We start from the raw sequence: 25,591 nt of genomic DNA, 5'->3' as shown, positions 1-25,591 counted from the left end.
AGGGGGACGAGGGAGATCCCTTACCTATAGCAGAACAAAGAATTAAATTCATCTTCTTAGAAACTGTGCAGGCAAAAAGAGATTGAAGTGAAATAATTGAAGTATTGAAAAAGAAAAAAAACATCAACCTAGAATTTTGTTCCTGGCAAAATTATCCTTTGATAGTGCAGGATAAACAAAGCCTTTCTCAAATAAACAAAAATAGGGAATTTGTTGCCATTAAATCTGCAACATTAGTCCATTCTTGTTGTTATAATGAAATACCACAAACTGGGTAATTTATTTAAAAAATAAATAAACATTTATTTCTCACACTTTTGGAGGCTTGGGAAGTCCAAGATCAAGGTGACAGCATGGACGATTCTGTGGTGAGGTACTGCTTCCTGGTTTATAGCTGACACCTCCTTGCTGTGTGCTCACATGGTAGCAGGAGCTAGGGATCTCTCTGTAGCCTCTTTTTATAAAGGCACCATTCATGAGGATTCCACCTCCAGGGATTATTCCTGGTCCAGTAAGATCCCACATGCTGTGGAGCAACTAAGCCCGTGCACAGCAACGAAGACCCAACGCAGCCAAAAATAAATAAATAAGAATTTAAAAAAAGAAATAACAAATATGGTAAATATTAATCCAACTGCATCAATAATCACTTTGATGGGAAGGGTCTAAATGCACTAATTAAAAGATTTTCAGGGTGGATTAAAAAGCAAGACCAGGGCTTCCCTTGTGGCACAGTGGTTGAGAGTCCGCCTGCGGATGCAGGGGACACGGGTTCATGCCCCGGTCCGGGAAGATCCCACATGCTGCGAAGCGGCTGGGCCTGTGAGCCATGGCCGCTGAGCCTGCGTGTCCGGAGCCTGTGCTCCGCAACGGGAGAGGCCACGGCAGTGAGACGCCTGTGACCCGCAAAAAAAAAAAAAAGCAAGACCAAACTATATGTTGTCTACAGAAACTGTGTAATAATACATCTGTACTGTTTTCAGGTTCTACATTTGTGGTAATTTGTTTCAGGGGCAGTAAGAAATGAATAGAGGGATAGGCATGTGAAGAAATGAAATAACTGAGAAAGACAAAGTTAGAGCAAGTTGGGGAGTGCTCACTTTGTGAAGGTTGTGTGTGTGTGAGGTGGTGGCATCAGTGTGGTTAAACTAAACTGTTTTATCTGTTGTGGCTTCATTGTTTAACAGTATTCATTAGCTATCATTGGGCAAAGGTATACTTTTATATTGGGGGCAAATGTTAGTTGGTGATCCATTTAGCTAATTGGAAAATATTCAAGTCTTTGTGGTTTACTGAAACACACCCTTGACCTGATTATAAAGATTCTGTAAATGGAGGCATGGGAAGGACACAACCTCAATACAGCTTATTGCATGAACTTATTCCCAATAAATATTTACAGAGTGTATGAAATTGTATAAATATGAAGTCATATTCCAAGAATAATATGAGAGTTGGGAGTTAAATAAGCTTTTACATCTCATCATTTTGGCATGCAAATGACTATAAGGTTGTACATTCTCAAGGACTGGAAATCAATCTGAGGGTTTATGGAGATAAAATATAAAGCAGCTGCATAAAATGTCTGACTCTGTCAGGTAAACTAAAAGATCAAATTGAGTGGTTGTCAAAGCTGGGGAGGGTAGTGGAATGTGACTACCCTCAGAATATCCGTCTTCTTTCTTCCCAGTCATGGTTCTGTACGGACTGTTTTGCTCATAGCCAATCATAATACAACTAAATGCACACACACACTTCCAATGGTTAGCTTCAGGCTACATGCATTTGAATGACAAGTATATAATATATCCAGCTATGCACTGAATCATTTTATGTCTGAATAACTCTATAGTAAAATGGCCATTTAGAACAGTAGATCTGAGAGCATCTCAAATGATTTTTTTTTTCCACGTTGCGCGCCTTGCGGAATCTTAATATCCCGATCAGGGATCAAACCAGCGTCCCCTGCAGTGTTGGCGCTGAGTCCTAACCACTGGAGCACCAGGGAATTCCCTTAAATGATATTTTAATCTTTTGGCAGATGAGATTCACGAAGTCTAAAATTATTTCTTTTTGCTGCAGTTAACGAGCAAAGCCCTGCCTTTCTTGAGGCCGGATGACCCCCTCACAGCATCCTTCCTGGATCCGCGTGTGACAGGTTCTTGTTGGTCAGGAATGAGAATACCCTTCGCTGCGGCGTCTAGGGCTCTAGGAACTATATTACCCAGAAGAAATTGCAGCAGGTTAAGCCAGTGATAGTTCAGGATAATGGCATTTCCGGGAAAATTCCTCGGCTCTGGGCGGGACTTCCGGCCTCTTCCTAGCGACGGTCATTTTAATTGTCCGGTTCTGTTTTGGCTCTGGGGCGCTGGGTTGGGACCAGGGTAACGAGGTGAAAAAACGTGACAGGAGGCGCTGTCCCCGCGGCACAGAGGCGGGTCTGAAGTTCGGGGACGCCGCCCGGGGTGCCCCGCGCAGGCCCAGGAGAGGGTCCGAAGTGCCCGCGTCCCGCCTGTCCCCGCCCCGCTGCCTCCACAGAGTCCGATGGCGGCACCGGCGTTGAGGGACCCGCCTCAGGTAAACGCTCGTCCTCCGGGCCCTCACCGCCCTCACCCCATCAGACACTAAAGCCCCGAGTGCGGGGCGCCTTGCTCACGTGCCTGCAGGCCAGGCCGCAGTGTCTAGGACGGTAAGGCGGTCGTCGTTGGGACTCTGTTTCCGACAGTGTGATGCCGCGTGGGAGAGCGTGCCAGGCGGAGGGAACGGCAGGTGCAAAGTCTTGGAGGTCGGACTGAGGCGGGAGGATTCGGGAAACCTAGGATGAGCCTTCCGCTTGCAGGGAACAAAGGGTGTGGTAGAGTGACGTCTGGTTCGGCAGAGAGGTTGTTCCTTTTTCTGAGGGACCTGGAGGCCACGGAGGGTAGTGGATAGAAGAGAGACATATTATGTGTTAGGGTTTTAAAATTTATCACGGACTTTCCTGGTGGTCCAGTGGTTAAGACCGTGCGCTTCCAATGCAGGGGCGTTGGTGTGATTCCTGGTCGGGGCAGGAAGATCCCACATGCTGTGGGGCAAGCCCCCCCCCAAAAAAAGTAGGAACAGACTGGAATGTGGTTGATGAAGACGTTGAGGAAAAGAGAAGTAGAGCCTTTGTCCAAAGTCAGAGATCTGGTAAGAGTCAGCTCTAAGATTGAAACACAGACGTTAGTAAGTTAACCCCAGGTCCAGGTTCCAGGGCCAGGTGTGGATACAGGGGATTCCTGCTCACATGGAGCCCAGTCATGGTTGCTTTCCTCTTCCCACAGGTTCCGAAGGTTGAAAAAGCACTTAGGGGGAGGGTGGGAGGGAGACACAAGAGGAAGGAGATACAGGGTTATATGTATATGTATAGGTGATTGACTTTGTTATAAAGCAGAAACTAACACCATTGTAAAGCAATTATACTCCAATAAAGATATTTTTAAAAAAAAGCACTTAGTGATCCTACACAAGGCAGGAGAGGGTGTCCCAGTCCCTCACTGGTATTGACACCATCTGTAGGTTATCTGGGTATTTTGTCTTGAGACTCTTCCCTAGATACAGTCTCAGCTCTTGGATAGGGGGGCCCTGAGGATATCCCCAAGCCCTGGGTCCTGAGTGCAGGACAAGGATAACATACAGGAGTTCCCATTCCTGACAACCAGTATAAAGTGGTATGGAAGGTTTTCCCAGGAATAGATACCAGCATGTGCAAGTACTTGGAGGTGTGACTGAGCTGGAAACAGGGTACAGCAGGTCTTCATTCTTTTAGTTAAGAACAAAGAGCAAGGGCTTCCCTGGTGGTTCAGTGGTTAAGGATCCGCCTGCCAGTGCAAGGGACTTGGGTTCGAGCCCTGGTCCGGGAAGATCCCACATGCCCAACTAAGCCCATGTGACAAAACTACTGAGCCTGCACTCTACAGCCTGCGTGCCACAACTACTGAAGCCTGCGCGTCTAGAGCCCGTTCTCTGCAACAAGGGAAGCCACTGCAATGAGAAGCCCAGGCACCACAACAGAGAGTAGCCCCCACTCGCTGCAACAAGAGAAAGCCCAAGCCCAGCAACAAAGACCCAACGCAGCCAAAAATAAATAAATTTATTTTTTAAAAAAAGAACAAAGAGCAGGGGATCAATAATCAGGCCTGTGATCTGGCTAAGAACTTCAACATCATTTATGGAAGTAAAGAGAGGTTTGGATAAGAGGAAGTAAGTGGTATTAACCAAGTTTTAATAGGCTGCATCTTGCTGGAGAGAAAAGACTGTGGAGTTAAGGAGGGCGTCAGGGAGCCCAGGAAGAGCCCAGGTCTGTAATCCAGACCAGTGGTGAAGCCCCAGAGTTTTGGCCATGAAGGTGGGAGACAAGTTTGGATTCTAGATACATTCATTCACTCATTCATTTATTTTTGGCTGTGTTGGGTCTTCATTGTTGCACGCGGGCTTTCTCTAGTTGTGGCAAGCGGGGGCTACTCTTCTTTGAGGTTCATGGGCTTCTCATTGCGGTAGCTTCTCTTCTTGCGGAGAACGGGCTCTAGGGGCTTGGGCTTCGGTAGTTGCAGAGTGCGAGCTCAGTAGTTGTGGTGCACGGGCTCAATTTACGTGGCTTGCGGGCTTTAGAGTGCAGATTCAGTATTTGTGGCATATGGGCTTAGTTGCTCTTCCCGGACCTGGGTTCAAATCCATGTCCCCTGCATTGGCAGGCGGATTCTTAACCACTGTGCCACCAGGGAAGCCCCTCTAGGTACATTTTTAAAGAAGAGCCAAGTAGATTTTTAGATGTTGTTAGGTAAGGTAGAGGTTAGAAATGACTCCAAGATTTTTAGTCCTAGCAGCTGAAGGGATGGATCCTTCATCAAATCGGATATGGCAGTTGTCAGTAGGATTATTTTTCTTGGGAAAATCAGAAGTTTTGTTTTGGTCCTGATAAGGGTCTGAGATATTTCAGAGAACAGTGAATGGAGGCATCAAATGGGCAGCTGGACACACATTTCTGAAATTTGGGGAGGGGATCAGGATGGAGATTTCCAAAAGTGGTAGCTATTGTAAGGACCAGAGTGAAGCTGTGGATGACATTTCGAAAGTGGAATGCAGGTTAGAGTGGTAATGCTATCAGTGGGTCAGAAGGACTAGGGTGCATGCCGAGGAGTGGTTCTCTTGCTTAGCACCTGGTTGAGGTTCCTGAGTATAACAAACACAGGTGAGAGAGAGAATGGCTCTGGATGGTCTGGGAGAGAAGATGATCTGGCAGGTGGCCAAGGCTTCCATGGGATGAATGGGTGCAAAATACGTGGTTTGGGAGGCAGAGAAATAATTGAGACAATTTGACACTGAGTCCAGGGCTCCTGCTAATTCACTACTGTCCAGATTCTCCAGAATCGTGTAGTGAGCCTTGTTGGGGTCTAGAGTGTTTTAGTCTTGCTGGTGGATAAGATCCCGGGTAAACGGAGTCATTTGTGAAAGTATTTATGCCTGGCAGGGAGATTGTAAGGGCTGACTTGTGAGGAAATTTGAGAAGAGAGAGGAGGGTTGTGACTTGTTGAGGGGACAGGCAATCAGACAGTGCATCACAGAAGTAGAAGAATGTCATGGGTGTCTGTAATTCACATGTGGTTCTGAGTGGCTAATATTGAAGCAAGGATCAGAAGCAGGTGGAGAGCCCTTCAAAGCACCATGAGGGGCTTTCCCTGGTATTGGGATTCATCAGAGGTCTGGGATTGTACTGAATAGTTTTTGAGTGTCAAGCAGTCTCTGGAAGGAAACTATGGGCCAGGTGTATGGTTAAGTCCAGGGAGATACCTGTATTGTAGAGCAGGAAGGTAGGCAGAACTGTGGGAGTGTAAACCTGGAGAATGATGATGTTAGAGAGTGAGAGTCAACAGAATAATATGCACATACATAGGTAATGTGAGCTTATGGCCCTACAGCCCTGGTATTGGGGACTTAATGGTGAAGCATAAGCCCAGGTTTGACCGTGTCTTGTACGTACAGTCTGGGAGACCTCAGGGGTATTGATTGGCAGGAGGGATGGGGCTCTGCTCGCCAGGCCCAGAGCTTATGTGGCAACTATATGTCCCCCTGTCTGTTAATGCTGAGGGCTGAACAGTGATTAATGGGACCTGAGGAGAGAGTGAGTGGAGTGGCACCGGGTCCTGGTATCTCCTCTGTGGTGGGGAGCTTGGGAAGAGGATGATAGTAGGGTAGATGTGTGTGGTGATGGACTGTGGGTTCTCAGAGTGTTCATTCTTTCATCTGTCCCCATGTTGACAGGACAGTATGACCTTTGAGGACATTGCCCTGTACCTCTCGTGGGAGGAATGGAGGCTCCTTGATGAGGTTCAGGGCACTTGTACCACGATGTGATGCTGGAAAACTTTGCACTCATATCCTCACTGGATAAGACTCTCACAGCCTTCCCAGTGACCTGGAGTGAGCTCTGTATTCTGGCTCAACCCCTTTTCAGCGGGGGTGCTCTGTCCTTGTGACACATGGACATCAGGCACTGCTTGTTTCCCCAGCTTTCTGGGTAGTTGCTGTGGTAGGTATGCCTGGGTTGTTCGCACTCCATTCTTCTCTCCCCTGCAACCCCAATATTTGCTGTACCGGATCCTCACGGGGAAGAATTTGAGGTCTGTAGTCCTGCAGTGTGTTTAATGATCTGTACCATCTTGTAACTGAAGGTTTGTGCTTTTCAAGCAACAACTTTCCATGTCTCCCATCCCACAGCCCCTGGCCTTCTACTCTCTGTTTCTATGAGTTCAATGTTTTTTGTTTGTTTTAAACTCTACATATAAGTGATATCATACATTATTTGGCATAGTATCCATCTGGTTCATCCATGTTGTCCCACATGGCAGGATTCCTTTGTTTTTAAGGCTAAATAATGTTCAAGCGTGCATGTGTATGTGTGAGTATATCACACCTTATCCATTCCTACGTGGATGGACACTTAGGTTGTTTCCACGTCTTGTGTATTATTCATAATGCTGCTGCAAACATGAGAGTGCAGGTTATATTTTCCCCATTGGATTTCATTTCTTTTGGCTATATTCCAAGCAGTGGGATTGCTGGATTGTATGATAGTTCTGTTTTGAATTTTTGAGGAACTTCCATACTGTTTATTCATAACCCCTCTACCAGATTATCTTGCCAACAAGTGTACAAGGGTTCCCTTTTACTGTACCTTTACCAACATTTGTCTTCTTGATGATAGCCATCCTAACAGTTATGTAGTAATATCTCATTGTGGTTTGGATTTACATTTCTGTGATGATTAGTGATGAAGAACAATTTTTCTTATACTTGTTAGCCATTTGTACATCATCTTTGGAATAATGTCTAATCAGATCTTCTGCCCATATTTTAATCAGATTATTCTTTTTCTATGAGTATGCTATGTGTTTAAAATATCATCCCTGGGGTCTTCCCTGGTGGCACAGTGGTTAAGAATCTGCCTGCCAATGCAAGGGACACGGGTTTGATCCCTGATCCGGGAAGATCCCACGTGCCAGGAAGCAACTAAGCCCGTGCCCCACAACTACTGAGCCTGCACTCTAGAACCCACAAGCCACAACTACTGAGCCCACATGCCACAAGTACTGAATCCCACGCGCCTAGAGCCCGTGATTTGCAACAAGAGAAGCCATGACAATGAGAAGCCCCATGCACTGCAACTAGAGAAAGCCCACACACAGCAACAAAGACCCAACACAGCCCAAAAAATAAATACATTAAAAAAAAAAAAGATTGCTTTGGCTCTTTGAGGTCATTTTTGGCTCCATATGAACTTTAGGATTCATTCTCTATTTCTGTGAAAAATCTCATTGTAATTTTGATAAGAATTGCATTGAATCTGTATATTGCATTTGGTGGTGTGGACATTGTAACATTATTAATTCTTCCAGTACAAGGATGTGGGATATCTTTTCATTTACTTGTGTCTGTTTTATCAGTGTCATAGTTTTCAGAGTCCAGAGCTTTTACTTCCTTTGTTAAATTTATTCCTATGTATTTTATTGTTTTTGATTTTGTAAATATGATTGATTTCCTAATTTATTATTCTGATATTTCATTGTTTACAAAACTGCAACTGATTTTTGTGTATTGATTTTGTATCCTGCAACTTTACTGAATTTGTTTAATAGTTGTAAGTTTTCGGGGGGAGTCTTTAGGATCCTCTACATATAAGATCATGCCTTCTGCAGTAGTTTTACTTTTTTTATGATTTTATTATTATTACTTTTTTCTCTTGACCAAGTGTTCTGGGTAGGCCTTCCAGAACAATATTGAATAGTAATGAGGACAGTGGGCATCTTTGTCTTGTTCCTGGTTTTAGAGGAAAAGCTTTTAGGTTTTAAATTCTGAGTATGATGTTAGCATGGGCTTATTGTTTATGGGTTTATCATATTGAATTATATTCCTTGTCACTTAATTTGTTTAGAATTTTTAATAGGAAAGTATGCTCAATTTTGTTAAGTGGTTTTTCTTCATTTATTGAGATGATCGTATGATTTTTATCCTTCATTCTCTTAATATGGTGTGTCATGTTTATTGATTTGCATATGAGGAACTATCCTTGTTTCCTGTGGATAAGCCACACTTGATGATAATGTAAGATTCTTGAATATGATGTTGAGTTTAGTTTGCTAGTTTTCTGTTGGGAATTTTTTCCTTCTATGTTCATCAAGGATGTTGGCCTGTAATTTTTTTTTTCTTATAGTTTCCATAACATGCTTTGGTATCAAGGTATATTTCTAGCCTTAGCCTGAGAAAATGAGTTTGGAAATGTTCTTTCAGCGTTTTGGAAGAGTTGAGGAAGGATTGACATTAATTCTTAAAATCACTGGAAGAAATCACCAGTGAATCTGTCTGGTCCTGTGCTTTTCTTTGTTGAGACAGTTTGTTATTATTAATTAATTAATTTTTAAAAATTGAAGTATAGTTTATTTACAGTATTCGTGTCAGAGTAAGACATAGTGATTCAGTATTTTTATAAATTGGGGAATTCTATGATGGTCCAGTGGTTAGAACTCTGTGCTTCCACTGCAGGGGGATGGGTTTGATCCCTGGTCTGCAAACTAAGATCACATGTGCTGTGCAGCACAACCAAAAAAAATTTTTTTAATAAATTATACTCAATTTTAAGTTATTATAAAAAATTGGCTGTATTTCCCTGTGCCATAAAATACATCCTTGTTGCTTAGCTTTTTGGGAGATTTTTAATTAATGATTCAGTTTCCTTAATTGTTACTGACCTACTCATATTTTTTCCTTCATGATTTAATGTTGGTAATTTGTTTCAAATAATTTATCCATTTCTTCTTGTTTATCCAGTTTGTTGGCATTTAATTGTTCATTGTTTATGATATTTGTGTATCTGTAGTATCAGTTGTACTAGCTGCTCCTTCATTTTTGATTTCATTTTTTTGAATCTTCTCTTTTCTAATTTAGTGTAGCTAAAGTTTTGTCAATTTTGGTTCTTTTCAAAAACCACCTCTTAGCTTTGTTGATGTTCCTATTCCTTTCAGTCTGTATTTTATTTCTTTCTGGTCTGATCTTTGTTATTTCCTTCCTTCTAGAATTGAGCTTAGTTGTTTTTTTCTAGTTCCTTGTGGTGTAATGTTAGGTTGTTTATTTGAGTCTTTTTCCTTAATGTAGGCATTTATTGCTATCAGTTTTACTTTTAGAAATTCTTTTGCTACATCTCATGGCATGTTTTGATTCCATTTTACTTCATCTCAAGATAATTTTATTTTTCCTTCTGATCTTTTTTCTTGAACACATTTGTTGTTCAGGAATGTGTTATTTAATGTCCATATATTTTTGAACTTTCCAGTGTTCACAGATATATTATGTTATTGATTTTTAGTTTCCAACTCTTATGGCTGAATAAGAGTCTTGATATGATTTCAGTCTTCCTAAAGGTGTGAAGACTTGTTTTGTGACCTAACATATGATGTCTTTTAGAGAGTGTTCTGTGTCCACTTGAGAAGAATGTATTGTGCTGTAGTTGAATGGAATGTTCTGTGTATGTTAGGTTGAGGTGGTCTAAAGTTCTATTCAATATTTCGTCAATGTTTGAGCTAAATTGTCATTAAATATTTCCTTATTGATTTTCTGTTTGGTTAATCTACCCATTCTCAAAAGATGGGTATTGGAGTCTGCTAACATTATTTCATTGTTGTCTTTTCTACCTACCAGTTTCTTTTCTTTTTTTCTTAATACTTATTTATTTATTTACTTTTGGCTGTGCTGGGTCTTCGTTGCGGCACACAGGACCTTCGTTGTGGCACGTGGGATCTTTTAGTTGCTGCATGTGGAATTCCTAGTTGCAGCATGTGGGCTCTTAGTTGCTGCGTGCATGCAGGATCTAGGTCCCCAGCCAGGAGTGGAACCAAGGCCTCCTGCATTGGGAGTGTAGAGTCTTACCCAGTGGACCCAGTGGACTACCAGAGAATTCCACCTTCCAGTTTCTTAATATTTGCCTTACACATTTAAGTGCTCTGATGTTCTGTCCTCTTGATGAGTCAACACCTTTATCATTATTCAATGACTTTCTTTGTCTCTTGTGATAGGTTTTGAGTTAAAGTTTATTTTTCTAGCCTAAGTGTAGGCTATTAAAAGTATAAGCTACTGTTTTCTCGTTTCCATTTGTATTGAGTTTTTTTTCACTTCCTTCTCTTTCAGCCTATTTGTGTCCTTAAAGCTGAAGCAAGTCTCTTGAAGACTTTATCCTCAGCCACTGTGTGTCTTTTGAATGGAGAGAATTTTGTAAGGACTTTGTAATTGCCATCTTGTTAATTTTTGTACAGCTGATTTGTAGTTCCTTTGTTCCTTTTTTTTCTTTCTCACTTTCTTCCTTTGTGATTTGATGGTTTTCGGTAGTGGTATGCTTTGATTCCTTTCTTTTTATCTTTGTGTATCTACTGTAGGTTATTGCTTTGTGTTTACTGTCTGTTTTGCATAAAATACAACAGTATTTTAAGCTGATAACAACTTAATGTCAGTTCTATACAAAAAGTCTCCTTTTAGAATCCTCCTACACTGTTGGTGGGAATGTAAGTTGGTATAGCCACTGTGGAAAATAGTATGGAGGTTTCTCAGAAAACTAAAACTAGAATTACCATTTGATCAAGCAATTCCTCTCCTGGGCATATGTCCAGAAAAAATTATAATTCAAAAAGATACACACACCCAAATCTTCATAGCAGCACTATTCACAATAGCCCAGACATGGGAACAACCAAAATGTCCATCAACAGATGAATGGATAGAGAAGACGTGTAGTCCATATATAGAATGGAATACTACTCAGCCATAAAAAAGAATGAAATAGTGCCATTTGCAGCAACATGGATGCATCTAGAAATTATCATACTAAGTGAAATACATCAGAAAGAGAAAGATAAATACCGTATGATATCACTTATATGTGGAATCTAGAATATGACACAGATGAGCCTATCTATGAAACAGCAACAGAATTACAGACATAGAGAACAGACTAGTGGTTGCTAAGAGGGATGGTTTGGGGAAGGGATAGAGTGGGAGGTTAGTGGGTATAAGCTTTTATATATAGGATGGATAAACAAGGTCTTATTGTATAGCACAGAGAATTATATTCAGTATCCTATGATAAACCAGAATGATAAAGAATATTTTTAAAAAAGAATGTATATATATGTATAACTGAATCACTTTTCTATACAACAGTAATTAACACAACGTTGCAAATCAACTATACTTCAATAAAGATAAAAAATAAAAGGGAAAAAACGTCCCATTTTAGTATCTCACCCCTGTTGCATTTATATTTTTGATGTGACAGTTTATATGTTTTTATACTTGTAGTCATTAAAAGTAATTGTTGGTATAGTAATTTTTAATACTTTTGTCTTTTATTCCTTATACTAGAATTAAGTGATTACCACACCACCATATTACAGTGTTAGCATATTCTGAATTTGAGTATATACTTAACCTTTACCACTGTGCTTCATATTTTCATATATTTTCCTGTTGCTAATTAGTGTCTTTTCCTTTCAGGTTGAAAAGCTCCATTTAGCATTTCTGGTAAGGCAGGTTGAATGGTGATGAACTCTCCCAGCTTTTGTTTATGTAGGAGAGTTTTTATCACTCCTTCATTTCTGAAGGACAGCATTGCCAGATAAAGTATTCCTTAGTTGGCAGGTTTTTTTCCTTCTGCATTTTGAATTTAACGTCCCACTCTCTCCTGGTCTGCATGGGTTCTGCTGAGAAATGTGCTTATAGCCTTACAGGGGTTCTCTTGTATGTAATGAGTTTCTTTTCTTTTGCTGCTTTCAAAATTCTTTGTCTTTGACTTTTCAGACTTTCATTTTACTGTCTCAGTGAAGATCTTGTTGGATTGAATCTGGATGGGGACCTATGTGCATCATGTACCTGCATATCCTCACCTCTCTCTCTTGATTTGGTTGATTGTTCCCACCATTTTTTATTTAAATAAGCTTTCTGCTCCTTTCTCCATTACTTCTCCTTCTGGCACTTCTACAATGTGAATATTATTTCCACTGATGGCATCCCATAATTTACATAGGCTTTCTTCAGTCTTTTATCCCTCTAGCTGGATGATTTGAAATCACCTGATTCAAGGTCATAGATTTTTCTCCTGCTTGATCAAGTTGGCTGGTCTCTGTTGTATTTTTCATTTCATTCATTGTGTTCTTCAGCTCCAAAATTTAATTCCTTTTTCTTTTTTCTTTTTTTTTTTTTCTGTGTATTTTGGAACTTCTTGTGTTTTTTGTTTGTTTGTTTGTTTTGGCCGCACCGTATGGCATGTGGCATCTTAGTTCCTTGACCAGGGATGGAACCTGTGCCCCCTGCAGTGGGAGTGTGAAGCCCTAACCACTGGACTGCTAGGGAACTCCCATTCTTGGAACCTGTTGATTTGTTTGTGTATTTTTTTCCTACTTTGATTGAGTTACTGTTTTTGTTCTCTTGGAGCTGGCTGACCTTCCTTAAAACATTTATTTTGAAATCTTCGTCCAGTTGTTTATAGATATGCATTTCTTTGGATTCACTTGCTGGAAACTTACGCTCCTTTGGTGATGTCTTGTTTCCTTGATATTCCATGTTTCTTAGAGCCTTTTGTTCATGTTTATGCATTTGATGGATCAGTCACATCATCCGGATTTTCAGACTGGTTTTGGTAGGGAAAGACCTTAACTTGGGTTGGTTACAAGGTCACTGGCTAGGTGGGGTGTGGCAGTTTGGGCTGTCAGAAGGGACCAGCCATGTAATGACTCTGCAGCTCTGTCAGCTCTAGGGACACCAAAGATTGTAGGGATTCTCAATAGGCAAGGCTGCAAGGTGAACTCACAGGTACCTTGCCCTGGTGAACCTGGAGGGTGTGACATCAGTACTGTGTTCAGATCATACCAGGAATGTTTCTCATTTACCCAGTATTTTTTTGGTTGTACCTCGCGACACAGCCCATGTCTACTTTCCCTTCTCCACTGTTAATCCTGTGCTGACTAGTCAGTTTTACTTCACTGTGATATCTACTCTGACTTCCAGCCCAGGGATAAGCCCCATGTCTCTGGACTTCAAATCTCAGCCATTTCTCTCATACCTCCTCCTCTCTTGCTCTGCAACTTTGGTCTGCATGTGCTATGAGGTGTCCACACATCCTTAAATTGGCCTTGAACAGAAGCTATTCTACTGCAGTTGGTTTCTTCTGGGTTTGGACATATGCTTTCTACACAGCGTCACATCATGAGCAGAATAGGTCCTGCAGGAATCCTCTGGCATATGAACAAGTTCTAGAATATGCCTGTCTACTTGGTGCTGTACCCTATCCTAATGTCCTTCCCCTGGTGAAGTGTACCATTCTTTTGCCTTAGAGGCACAGTCATGCCCAGTAGCTACTTCCCCAGTGGAATTACAAATCTCCTTTCTGGAAAAGCATCCTGTAGAGTCATTCCTAGATATGACATATTACCTTTATGATGATGTTGCTCTCTCCCTATAAAGTCAACATAAAGTTTATAAAGTTTATTTGCATGTATTTTACCACCATTTATTTGCATTTAGGTTGCTGCTGTGGAGCAGAGGCACCGTTTCAACGAAGCATTTCTATAAGCATGTCACTGGCCAGGACTCCTAAGGCACCTTCGTTTTCCCAGAAGAATCACTCCAGTGAGAAGTGTAGTCTGGTCTTGAGAAGTATTTTTCACTTGGCTGAGCATGAAGAAACACAACACAGTCAGAAAGTGTTCCCGTGTAGAATATGTTTGAAGCGATTTCATTTTAGTGCAAACCTCCGAAAACACTAGAAGCAGCACATGGAAGAGAAATCCTTCAGTAATGCTGCAGTCAGGGCCTTGTTTGTGAAAAGCTGCAAATGCCATGTGTGAAGGAAGACCTTTACCTGTGAGGAAGTTGGGAAAGACTTTCTGGCCACCTTGGGACATCTCCAGCAACAGACCACTCACACCAGGGAGAAACCAAAAAAGATTGCCCAGCGTGAGGCAACTTTACAAAGCAGAGAAGTCATTACAGCTGGGGAGAATGCAAGAAAGCCTTCAGCCTGAAACATGCAATTGTTCAGGACCAGGGTGTCCACCCTGGAAGACACTGTTCTGTGTGCAGTGAATGTGGGAAGACATTCAGGTACAAATCCTCATTTGTTGTGCACCAGAGAGTGCATACTGGAGAAAGGCTTCACGTGTGTGGTGAGCCTGGCAAATCTTTCAGGCGAACCTCAACCCTCAATCTGCATTGAAGAATTCACACTGAAACAAGGCAGTACAAGTGCAGCAAATGTGGGAAATCCTTTAACCAAAACTTTGTGTTTATTTATCCCTCGAGAAGACACATTGGAGAAAATTATTACCTGTGCAGTGAATGTGCACATTTTCCTAGCTGTAGATCCATCATAGTTCGAGAACGGACATTTCACACTGGAGAAAGGCGTTATGAGTGTACTCAATGTGGGATATCTTTTAGATGAAAATTTTACCTAATTGTACACTGGAGAGTTCACACAGGAGAAAGGCCTTTTGAGTGCAGTGAGCATTGGAAATCCTTTAGTCATCAATCTTACCTCACTCAACACTGAAATGTTCATAGTGGAAAAAGGCCTTATGAATGCAGTGAATGCGGAAAATCTTATAGTTCTTACCCTGGCCTCTATTATCTTTAGAGAGATCACACAGGAGAAAGGCCTTATAAGTGTAGAGAGTGTGGGAAATCTTTTACCAGTAGGAGGAAACTTCGTTATCATCAGGGAGTTCATACTGAGTGTAGTGAATGTGGGAAATCTTTTCCATCTAGGTCCGGCCTCTGTTATCATCAGAGAGTTCACACAGGATTGAGGCCATATGAGTGTAGTGTGTAGGGGAAGTCTTTTTCCAAGAGCTCTGTGATTACTGAACATCAGAGAGTTCACACTGGACATAGGCCTTATCAGCGCCGTGAATGTGGGAAGTCTTTTTTCTCTGGTTTCAACATCAATAATCATCAGAGAGTTCACACAGCAGAAAGGCCTTATGGGTGCAGTGAATGTGGGAAATGTTTTCCCTGTAATTCCATCCTTCATGAACATCAGAGAATTCACACAAGCAAAAGACCTTGTGTAGGCAGTACACACGGAATGTAGGCAGTCCTTTAGAGCAAATTCTTCTCTCCTTGAACACTGTAGAGGTCACACTGCAGAGAAGTCTTATAAATGCAGTGAATGTGGGAAATCTTTTTCATCTAGGTCTGGCTTTCTGTTATCATCAGAGAGTTCACACAGGATCAGGGCCATATGAGGCTAGTGAATGTGGGAAATCTTTTCCCCAGAGCTCTGCACTTCTTCAACATCCGTGTTCACAGAGCTGAAAGGCCTTAAATGTGTGGTGAATGTTGGAAATCCTTTACCACTAGTTCCCCCCTTTGTTATAATCAGAGATTTCACAAGCAAAGCCTTATTCGTGCAGGGAATTTGAGAAACTTTCCTAAATAATTCAACTTATTATACATGGTAAAATTTGCACTGGAGAAAGGACTTGAATGTGCAAGGAAATGTGTAATTTTCTTGTTCAGGGTAACGACACTGGAAGAAACTGAGGAGCCACCCATCTGAATTCAATCTCATACATCCAGTTGTCCACATGGGGAGATACCCCTTACGTTTAAGTTATGTGGGAAGCATTTGTGGCTGTATTGCACTTTGTAACCTGTCCAGGGCTTTTCCCAGATTTATGTCACTGTCTGTTTCTGTGGCTATTTTACCTGTGTTGCCTGGCAGGTCCACACAGTGTGCATCAGTCACCAGCCCAGTGCACTCAGGGAAACTTACCTCTGTTCTTCCAAATGTTGGAGCAAACTAGGAGTAGGTCAGTCCCTTTGGGGTTGGTGTTCCCCTCTCTCTGACTACGTGCACAAAAGCCTGAAGGAATGTTGGCCCAGAGAACATCATAAGAATTCAGCTGACCATGTGCAGAGAAGGACAACACTTTTCAGGGACATGTTCTCACATGATCAGTTTTTCCAGCTAGCAAGTCACCAACCCAAACTGTGTGCCACACATTGTTTTGGTTTGTATAATACGGGTGCCTTACTGTTTAAGGCCTGTTTTGTTTTGGGAGTTCTGTGCACTGCTAGAGGTTTTTTATAAGGAGATTTGGGCTCCACAGGCATGGGCCTCAGAGAGGATAGTATGATGGCAAAAATTGGCTTGCCGTTTTCTTGGCCAAATTTGCATTGGTGCCAGTGAAGTCGTAGGAGAGAGGGCAGGGCTTTCTGGTCCTCATTTGAAGCCTGGATGCTATGAGTTTTAGAAGACTCAGACATCACCGTGAAGAGGAGTGAGATGTGACAACCTCAAGTTCTTGGAGCAGCATGAATTTTTTCCCGTGTTCACAGGGTGTATCACGAGAGATGTCAGCACTGTTGAGAGGACTCTCCTCCATTAGTTTTGCAAAAAGCATGTGCCCTGATGTCCACAATTCCATGGGTGACAGTCACTGGCTGTAAGACTATAGGGGTCAGGGGAAACTGAAACTGATACAGAAACTGGGTTAGTAGGGAGCAGAGGAGACAGCAGCCAGCTCATTGGAATGTGCCTCTTCTAAAAGTGCATCCACAGATGTCTTTGTGACAGTGACCAATGTGCAGGATCAGCGTGTACACAAATCTCAGGACCTCCAGGCATGTTTATGTTGTGTAGCTGAGGTCATTGTCAGAAGAGATAATTGGAACGTTCTGTGGATTTTTGTAGCTACCTGAAGTGTTTGCCTCAAGGCCATTGTTGCACAGGCAGGAAAAGAAAGGTAGAGAAAAGTAGTCTAGGGATGTGGCTCTTGTAAGCCAGCCAGAATTCCTGTTGACTGAAGTGGAAATGTCCTTTATTACTCGCCAGTGTTTGCTGCCACTGAGGCAAGACTGACACCCATAGGGCATGACTAGAAAGGTGGTGAAGCTAGTATAGGGTTGCCAAATCTGTTTTCCAAAAAAGTGGGACGTACAGATTTTCTTAGCTTGAAGTGTTTTTTAAAGCTTTATTTAGGTGTAATATACATGTAGAAAACTGTACATTTTTAAAGTGAAATATTTGATAAGTTTTGACGTACACATGATACCTGTGAAAACATCATCACAGTCATGGTAATGACCATATGTGTCACCATATATTTGCCTGATTTCCTTTTATAATCTGTCCCTGCCCTTCACAGCCCTCCAAGCAACCATTGATTTATTTTCCCTTGTAATAGATATCTTTACGATTTCTATAATTTACATGATGAAATCCTAAAACGTTTACTTTTGTTTTCTCCTGGTTTTGTGTTTTGTAATTATTTTGAGATTCATCAATGATATTAAATGAGGAGCTGGTTTTTTTTCTGTGTTTTTGAGTAATATTCTTACCATTAGATATAACAGTATTTATCCATTCACCTGTTTATAGCTATTTGGGATAATTCCAAGTTTTGACTGTTGAAAATAAACTAGTGCAAGTGTTTGTGTACAGTTTTTGTTTGTTTGTTTGTTTGTTTGGGGTTTTTTTTGCGGTACACAGGCCTCTCACTGTTGTGACCTCTCCCGTTGCGGAGCACAGGCACCGGACGTGCAGGCTTAGCGGCTGTGGCTCACGGGCCCAGCCGCTCCGCGGCATGTGAGATCTTCCCGGACTGGGGCACGAACCCATGTCCCCTGATCGGCAGGTGGACTCTCAACCACTGCACCACCAGGGAAGCCCTGTGTACAGTTCTTAATATGGAAATTTGTTTCCTTTATCCTTTGGTCCAAAAATTAAATTGCAGTGTTTGAGTTACAAAGTAGGTGTACGTTTAGCTTTTGAACAGACTAACAAATTGCTATCTAAACATTGTACTTTTTCTTTTTATAAAAATTTTTATTGGAGTATAGTTGATTTACCATGTTTTGTTTTGTTTTTTTTCTTTGTATTTGTAACAGTACTTGTATGAGGGTTCCATTTCTTCTACATCCTAGTGAATACTTAGTTGGTCAGTGGTTTTTTATTTTAACTCTTAATGAGGTTGCCGTGCTGTTTCACGGTTTGAATTGAATTTTCCTCAGAATTCATGATTAGCGTCCTTACAGATTTATATTTGCTATCTATGGTAAAATGTCTCCTTTTATCTTCTGCCTATTCTTTTTTTTTTTCCTTTGGCTGTGTTGCACAGCTTGCAAGAACTTAGTTCATCAAACAAGGATTGAACCTGGACCCTTGCAGTGAAAGCTCTGAGTCCTAACCACTGGACTGCCAGGGAATTCCCTCTTAAGCCTATACTTTGATTAGTTTGGGCTATTTTCCTTTTCTTTAACGACTAGGACAGTGAAACAACAGATACCCATTTTACTCGTTCTTGAGTGACTGCTTTATGGAATAATTGGTTTCAGTACTTGAAGAACACGTCTTGAGTTTTTTCAGTGTTTTTGTTACACACAATGTAATGTACACATGTACCATACATTATAAGATTAATCTGCCAGGAGAATTTACTATTAGTTCTAAGTATACTTGATGAATGACACCCTGCCCCCAGCCTCTTTTTTTGAGCATTTATTAAGAAGAGCTCATAATTGTATATATGTTTCTCAAAGACCTGAGAGCTAATCCTTTGAAATGTAAGAATTAGGATCAATTAGGCCTCTGTCTCTCAGTCTCTTTGGAAGGATAGAATCCTAGTTTTCATAATTACCAGCTATCAAACACAGCTGAACTAATCTTGTTTCTATTTCCCAGCCCTTTTTAGTGTTTCAGTTCTATGAATACTGAGTTCCCATCCTCCCTGTTTCCTTATTCTTCCTTTATTTTTAAAAAAAACTTTCTTAACATATTTTTTTTTTAATCTTGAAGGTGTTTTTTTTTTTAGCTGCGCCACATGGCTTGTGGGATCTTAGTTCCCTTATCAGCGATTGAACCTGTGCCCCCTGCAGTGGAAGTGTGGAGTACTAACCACTGGGCTCCCAGGGAATTCCCCTCATTCTCCCTTTAAAACACCTGATCACCTCTGTAAAAATTACGATTGAGTTCAACTCTTTTTCCTGCTGTCAGTATTTATTGAATAAAATACGTTTTTTTCCATTTTTGTTTTTATTGTTCCAGTTAACATCTAGCTGTGTTTTTCTTTGACACCATCAGTCTCAAAAGGGAACAAGAAAACATGCTAATTTGGTACATAGTACAAAGGCTGCATTGTTTAAAGATGGAACATGTATGAGAATGGTCTTCTGAGTCTTGAACTATCTCATTGGGTTACCAAACTCAGGTTTGGCTGCTCACAGCTGAAAACCAATAATGGAGTTGGAAGTGTCAGTAGAAATGAAAGATGTTTTAATCAGAAAAGCCGGCAATCTGGAGAGAAGGTGGACTCATGTCCCGAGACCAACTTTGAAAATTCTGGTCAGCCATTCAGCCATGACAGGTTTCTTTTGTTTGTTTGCTTTTGGTCACGCAGCATGTGGGATTTTAGTTCCCTAACCAGGGATGAACATGTGCCCCCTGAAATGGAAGTGTGGAGTCTTGATCATGGGACCACCAGGAAATTCCCAGACATGACAGGTTTTAAAGGGAAAAAGTGGGGAAGAATCTCAGTGAATCGTAAAGACAGGAGGTTGGTTTCTGCACCATTCTCCATTGCATTCAGACTGGCTGACTCTTCGGATGTCTTGCCTGTGAGGTCTGCCTGCAGGATTGCTTAGGGAGCTGTGGGGTTATTCTTCATTCTTTGTTTTTTTTTAAGATTTTTTTTTTGTTGGTTCGTTGGTTTGTTTATTTATTTTTGACTGTGTTGGGTCTTCATTTCTGTGCGAAGGTTTTCTCCAGTTGCGGCAAGCGGGGACCACTCTTCATCACGGTGCACGGGCCTCTCACTATCGTGGTCTCTCTTGTTGCGGAGCACAGGCTCCAGAGCGCAGGCTCAGTAGTTGTGGCTCACAGGCCTAGTTGCTCCACGGCATGTGGGATCTTCCCAGACCAGGGCTCGAACCTGTGTCCTCTGCATCGGCAGGCAGATTCTCAACCACTGCGCCACCAGGGAATCCCAAGATTCTTTTGATGTTGACCATTTTTGGAAGTCCTTATTGAATTTGTTATAGTATTGCTTCTGTTTTATGTTTTGGTTTCTTGGCTGCAAGGCATGTGGGATATTAGCTACCTGACCAGGTATTGAACCCACACTCCCGGCATTGGAAGGTGAAATCTTATCCACTGGACCTCCAGGGAAGTCACAATTCTTTTTTTAATTGAGGAAAAGAATGAACAGGTTAGACAAAGTGTGGTGTGCATTCAGGAGAGTATAATTCAGGAGTTAGTTTAAATTGTTTAGTGATCTCATTCCTATAATTAGGTTCTTTCAAGGTAGGGGGGACAGAAATGGGCAAACAGGAAATGGAGAAAAGAACCACTTTCAAATGTTGGGAAGTGATTACTTTGTGATTGCAGGGACTTACATAGTTGGGAATTTGTATTATCTGTGTTAGCGTTCTCCGTAAAAACAGAAGCAGTAGGATATATAGATACAGTTCCATATCTGCGAAAAAATATGTTTTATTGGAGAGAAAAAGTCTTGGGAATACTCTGAGTTGGAAAGGTACATGTGGAATTCAAAGAACTGAAGGAAGATCACTGCCTTTTGAGGATAATGTGTAATGGGGACAGCGGGTAGCAAAAAAGCAGAGAAAGTAGGTATCTGAGGTTATCTCGAGGATCAAAATGATCCCAGTTTGTTAGGGAGATGATGACACTGTGAGGGATTAATCAGGTAGATCAAATAATCATACTTGCTTATGGTAAATAGTACTAAGTATTGAATTGAAATACATTTATGAAACTACACTCTAACACCTTTTAATGTTTATTTCAATTGGAAGCTTTCTGTTTTTTTTTTTTTTTTAAGTTCTTAGTAGTAACGTATTTACAGAATTTAGAGTATTCTGTGTGCAGGTTTTGGATGTTATGTTTTTACGAATGTCACTTTTAGAAATTATTGTGAGCCATTTACACCTGCAGGATACTTTCAAATAGTTGAATTCTCTTTGCCTGTTTATCCCACATCTTTTCATAACTTCATTGCATTTTATTACCACTAATATTTATTAAGGTAATGATTTTCATATGTTGAAGTCCTAATGCTTTAGTGACTGTATTTGGAGACAGGACCTTTAGAGAAGTATTTAAGGTTAAATGAGGTCATAAGGGTGGGGCCCTAATTCATTAGGACTGGTTTCCTCATAGGAGGAGAGGTAGACACTAGGTGTATGCCCACAGGGACAAAAGGCCATTTGAAGACATGGTGAGAAGATGGCCATCCCAAGCCAAGGAGAGAGGCCACAGGAGATATCAAACCTGTTGACCTTCCTCTCAGACTTCCAGCCTCCAGAAGGGTGAGAAAATAAGTTTCTATGGTTTAAACCAGCCCATCTATGGTACTTTGTTATGGCAGTTCTAGCAGATTAACACAAACATCATTAATGTGTTCTCTTTGCCAAATAAATAATGAGGCTCAACATTCAAAGAGACAGGAGAGAAAATTGGTATAATTCGAAAAATGGTGGAAAACTATAAATTAGCTTTGAGGGGAAGGGAATTTAATATGGAGTTTCCTAGTTTGTTTCCACTACTGTTGAAAACCAGAAATTAGCTCCAATTTTCAAAGTCTGAAAAGAAGCCCAGTAGAGAAAGTCAGGCTTTTAAACTCAGAATCACTCTTATTTTCTACAGTGTGTTGTGGGTTACAGCTGTTATGGAGTAACAGGATCTGACTTACTCTCCTCTTGTCATGAACTGTAAAACTACAAACTAGAGGAGTGGCTCCCTGCAGGCATTGGAGAAACAGTGCGGGGCTATAACCCTGAAGGAACAGGATAGCACTCCAGGTCAGATCACATCCTCCTATCCTCCAGCCAGGGCATTTTCCAGACCTGCACAGGGAAGCAGAGCCCAGAGAGCAGAAGGTAGAGACAACAGAGCTCAGAGCTAGGCAGTCAGCAGGAAATCCTGTAGCAGAGTCCTCTCAGGGAGAGCCCTCCTTGGATGGGCAGTGGTGGGTGGGAGGGAATCTGAAGCTTTAGGCCAGCCTTTGTCAGTCCCACTCCCCACAGAGATGGAGACCCTCTGTCTCACATCAGTCATCAGGTGTACACTGGTACTTCATAGGCTTGAGCCCCTACTTCTCCCTCCAGAGGCTGATGCCCACATGTTAGCCCCCAAGCATGTAAGGACGTTTTCGGGAACAGATCTGCAGGGCAAGATGCAGCCAGCAGGAAGTGCCCCCTCCCACCTGCACCCTCCCCAACTCTGTACTGGGCATGACAGCCAAACCTGACCTCAACTAGTGAGGCGGTACAGCCTACCTCAAGAAACAAGAAAAATCCCAAATAAACAATCTAAACTTACACCTGAAGGGACAATAAAAAAATAAATGAAACCTCCGGACTCAGCAGGCTCAGCAGCCATGGCTCACGGGCCCAGCCGCTCCGCGGCATGTGGGATCTTCCAGGTGGTCCAGGACCAGGGCACGAACCTGTGTCCCCTGCATCGGCAGGTGGTCTCTCAACCACTGCGCCACAAGGGAAACCCCACTTAGTTTATTTTATCAATATTAACCCTTTGTCTTTCATAGATGTCTGAAAATTTAAAGTTAATATTTCAAATGTCATTATTTCCATAATGAACAAATATTGAAAAACAAATATTTTCCCTCTATTTGCTAAAACTTTATCCTTTTTTTTTTTTTAGGGCACCACTCTTCCTTATATTGCACTACTTAGCCTCAAATTTCAGAGAGTATTACAAATGAAGTCTCTTTGACTCTGTTTCTCATCATTTTACCCAAGCCATGGTCAACAGCTTCCAGAGATGTAAGTCAAAGGAGTAGAGTTAACCACAGGGGTAGAGTTGCAAACTGGAGAAGACAAGATACAACGAAGTTTACTGTTGTTTTGCAGATCTGATTAATTTTTCACTCTGTTAAGAAGGTTATCAAATCCAGATTTTTTAAAATTGGACTTTATTTTTAAGAAGTTTTAAGGGACTTCCTTGGTGGTCCAGTGGTTAAGACTCCATGCTCCCAGTGCAGGGGACCCGGGTTCAATCCCTGGTCGAGGCACTAGATCCTTCATGCAGGCCGCAACTAAGAAGCTCACGTGCTGCAGCTAAGACCCTGCACAGCCATAAATAAATAAATAAATATTAAAAAAACAAAACAAAACAGTTTTAGGTTCCCAGCAAATCCAAGTGGAAGGTACAGGAGAGTTCCCATGTACCCCCTTCCCCCACATAAGCAGAGCCTCCCTGACTGTCAACATCCCACACCAGAGTGGGACATTTGTTACAATCTATGAATCTGTACTGACACATCATTATCACCCAAAATCCACAGTTGACATTAGGGTTCACTCATGGTGGTGTGAATTCTGTGGGTTTTGACAAATGTATAATGACATGTACCCACCTTTACAGTATCATACAGCATAGTTTCTGCCCTAAAAATCTGTGCTCTGCCTATTCATGTCTCCTTCCCACTTAACCTGTGTCAAGCCCTGATCTTTTTACTCTCTCCACAGTTTGTTCTTTTCTAGAATGTCATATATTTGCAGTCATACAGTACGTACCCTTTTCAGGTTGGCTTCTTTCACTTTGTCATATGCATTCAGGTTGTTTTATTTTTGAAGTTTTGAATTTATTTTTTTATACAGCAGGTTCTTATTAGTTATCTATTTTATGCATATTAGTGTATATATATGTCAACCCCAATCTCCCAATTCATCCCATCACCGCCACCACCACCACCACCACCACCACCACTGCTTTCCCCCTTGGTGTCCATACATTTGTTCTTTACATCTGTGTCTCTATTTCTGCCCTGCAAATCAGTTCATCTGTACCATTTTTCTAGATTCCACATGTATGTGTTAATATACGATATTTGTTTTTCTCTTTCTGACTTACTTCACTCTGTATGACAGTCTCTATATCCATCCACGTCTCTACAAATGACCCAGTTTTTTTCCTTTTTATGGCTAATATTCCATTGTATATGTGTACCACATCTTTATCCATTCGTGTGTCGATAGGCATTTAGGTTGCGTCCATAACCTGTCTATTATAAATAGTGCTGCAATGAACATTGGTGTGCCTGTGTCTTTTTGTTTTGTTTTTAATTAAATTATTTTATTTTTGGCTGCATTAGGCCTTCATTGTTGTGTGGGGGCTTCTCGTTGCAGTGGCCTCTCCCTTTTTTCCACATCCTCCAGCATTTGTTGTTTGTAGATTTTCTGATGATGTCCATTCTAACTGGTGTGGGGTGATACCTCATTGTAGTTTTGATTTGCATTTCTTTTTGTTTTTAATTTTATTTATTTGTTTTTGGCTGCATTGGGTCTTCGTTGCTGCATGCAGGCTTTCTCTAGTTGTGGCAAGTGGGGGCTACTCTTCGTTGTGGCACACGGGTTTCTCATTTCAGTGGCTTCACTTGTTGTGGAGCATGGGTTCTAGGCATGCAGGCTTCAGTAGTTGTGGCACGTGGGCTCACTAGTTGTGGCCTACGGGCTCCAGTGTGCAGGCTCAGTAGTTCTGGTGCATGGGCATAGTTGCTTTGCGACATGTGGGATCTTCCCCGACCAGGGATCGAACCCATGTTCTCTGCATTGGCAGGCAGATTCTTCACCACTGCACCACCAGGGAAGCCCTTGCATTTCTCTAATAATTAGTGATGTTGAGCAGATTTTCATGTGCTTCTTGACCATCGGTATGTCTTTTTTGGAGAAATGTCTGTTTAGGTCTTCTGCCTATTTTTTGATTGGGTTGTTTGTTTTTTTAGTATCGAGCTGCATGTGCTGTTTATGTATTTTGGAGATAAATCTTTTGTCCATTGATTTGTTTGCAAACATTTTCTCCCATTCTAAGGGTTGTCTTTTCATCTTGTTTGTAGCCTCCTTTGCTTTGCAAAAGCTTTTAAGTTTCATTAGGTCCCATTTGTTTATTTTTATTTCCATTACTCTAGGAGGTGGATCAAAATATATCTTGGTGTGATTTATGTCAAAGAGGTTCTTCCTATGTTTTGGTCTAAGAGTTTTATAGTGTCTGGTC

The 25,591-nt window shown here is 41.5% G+C and overlaps 1 pseudogene; it reads left to right on the top strand.

The window, feature by feature from the left end:
• The first annotated feature begins 353 nt into the window (after positions 1 to 353).
• On the top strand, positions 354 to 18,003 carry LOC138842438 (zinc finger protein 154-like; annotated as a pseudogene).
• The last annotated feature ends 7,588 nt before the right edge of the window (positions 18,004 to 25,591 follow it).

The sequence above is a fragment of the Globicephala melas genome, chromosome 19 (genome assembly GCF_963455315.2).
Source record: "Globicephala melas chromosome 19, mGloMel1.2, whole genome shotgun sequence".
NCBI classification, from domain to species: domain Eukaryota; kingdom Metazoa; phylum Chordata; class Mammalia; order Artiodactyla; family Delphinidae; genus Globicephala; species Globicephala melas.
Note: the sequence above shows the minus strand (reverse complement) of the source record. Positions and strands in the feature narration are given on the sequence as shown.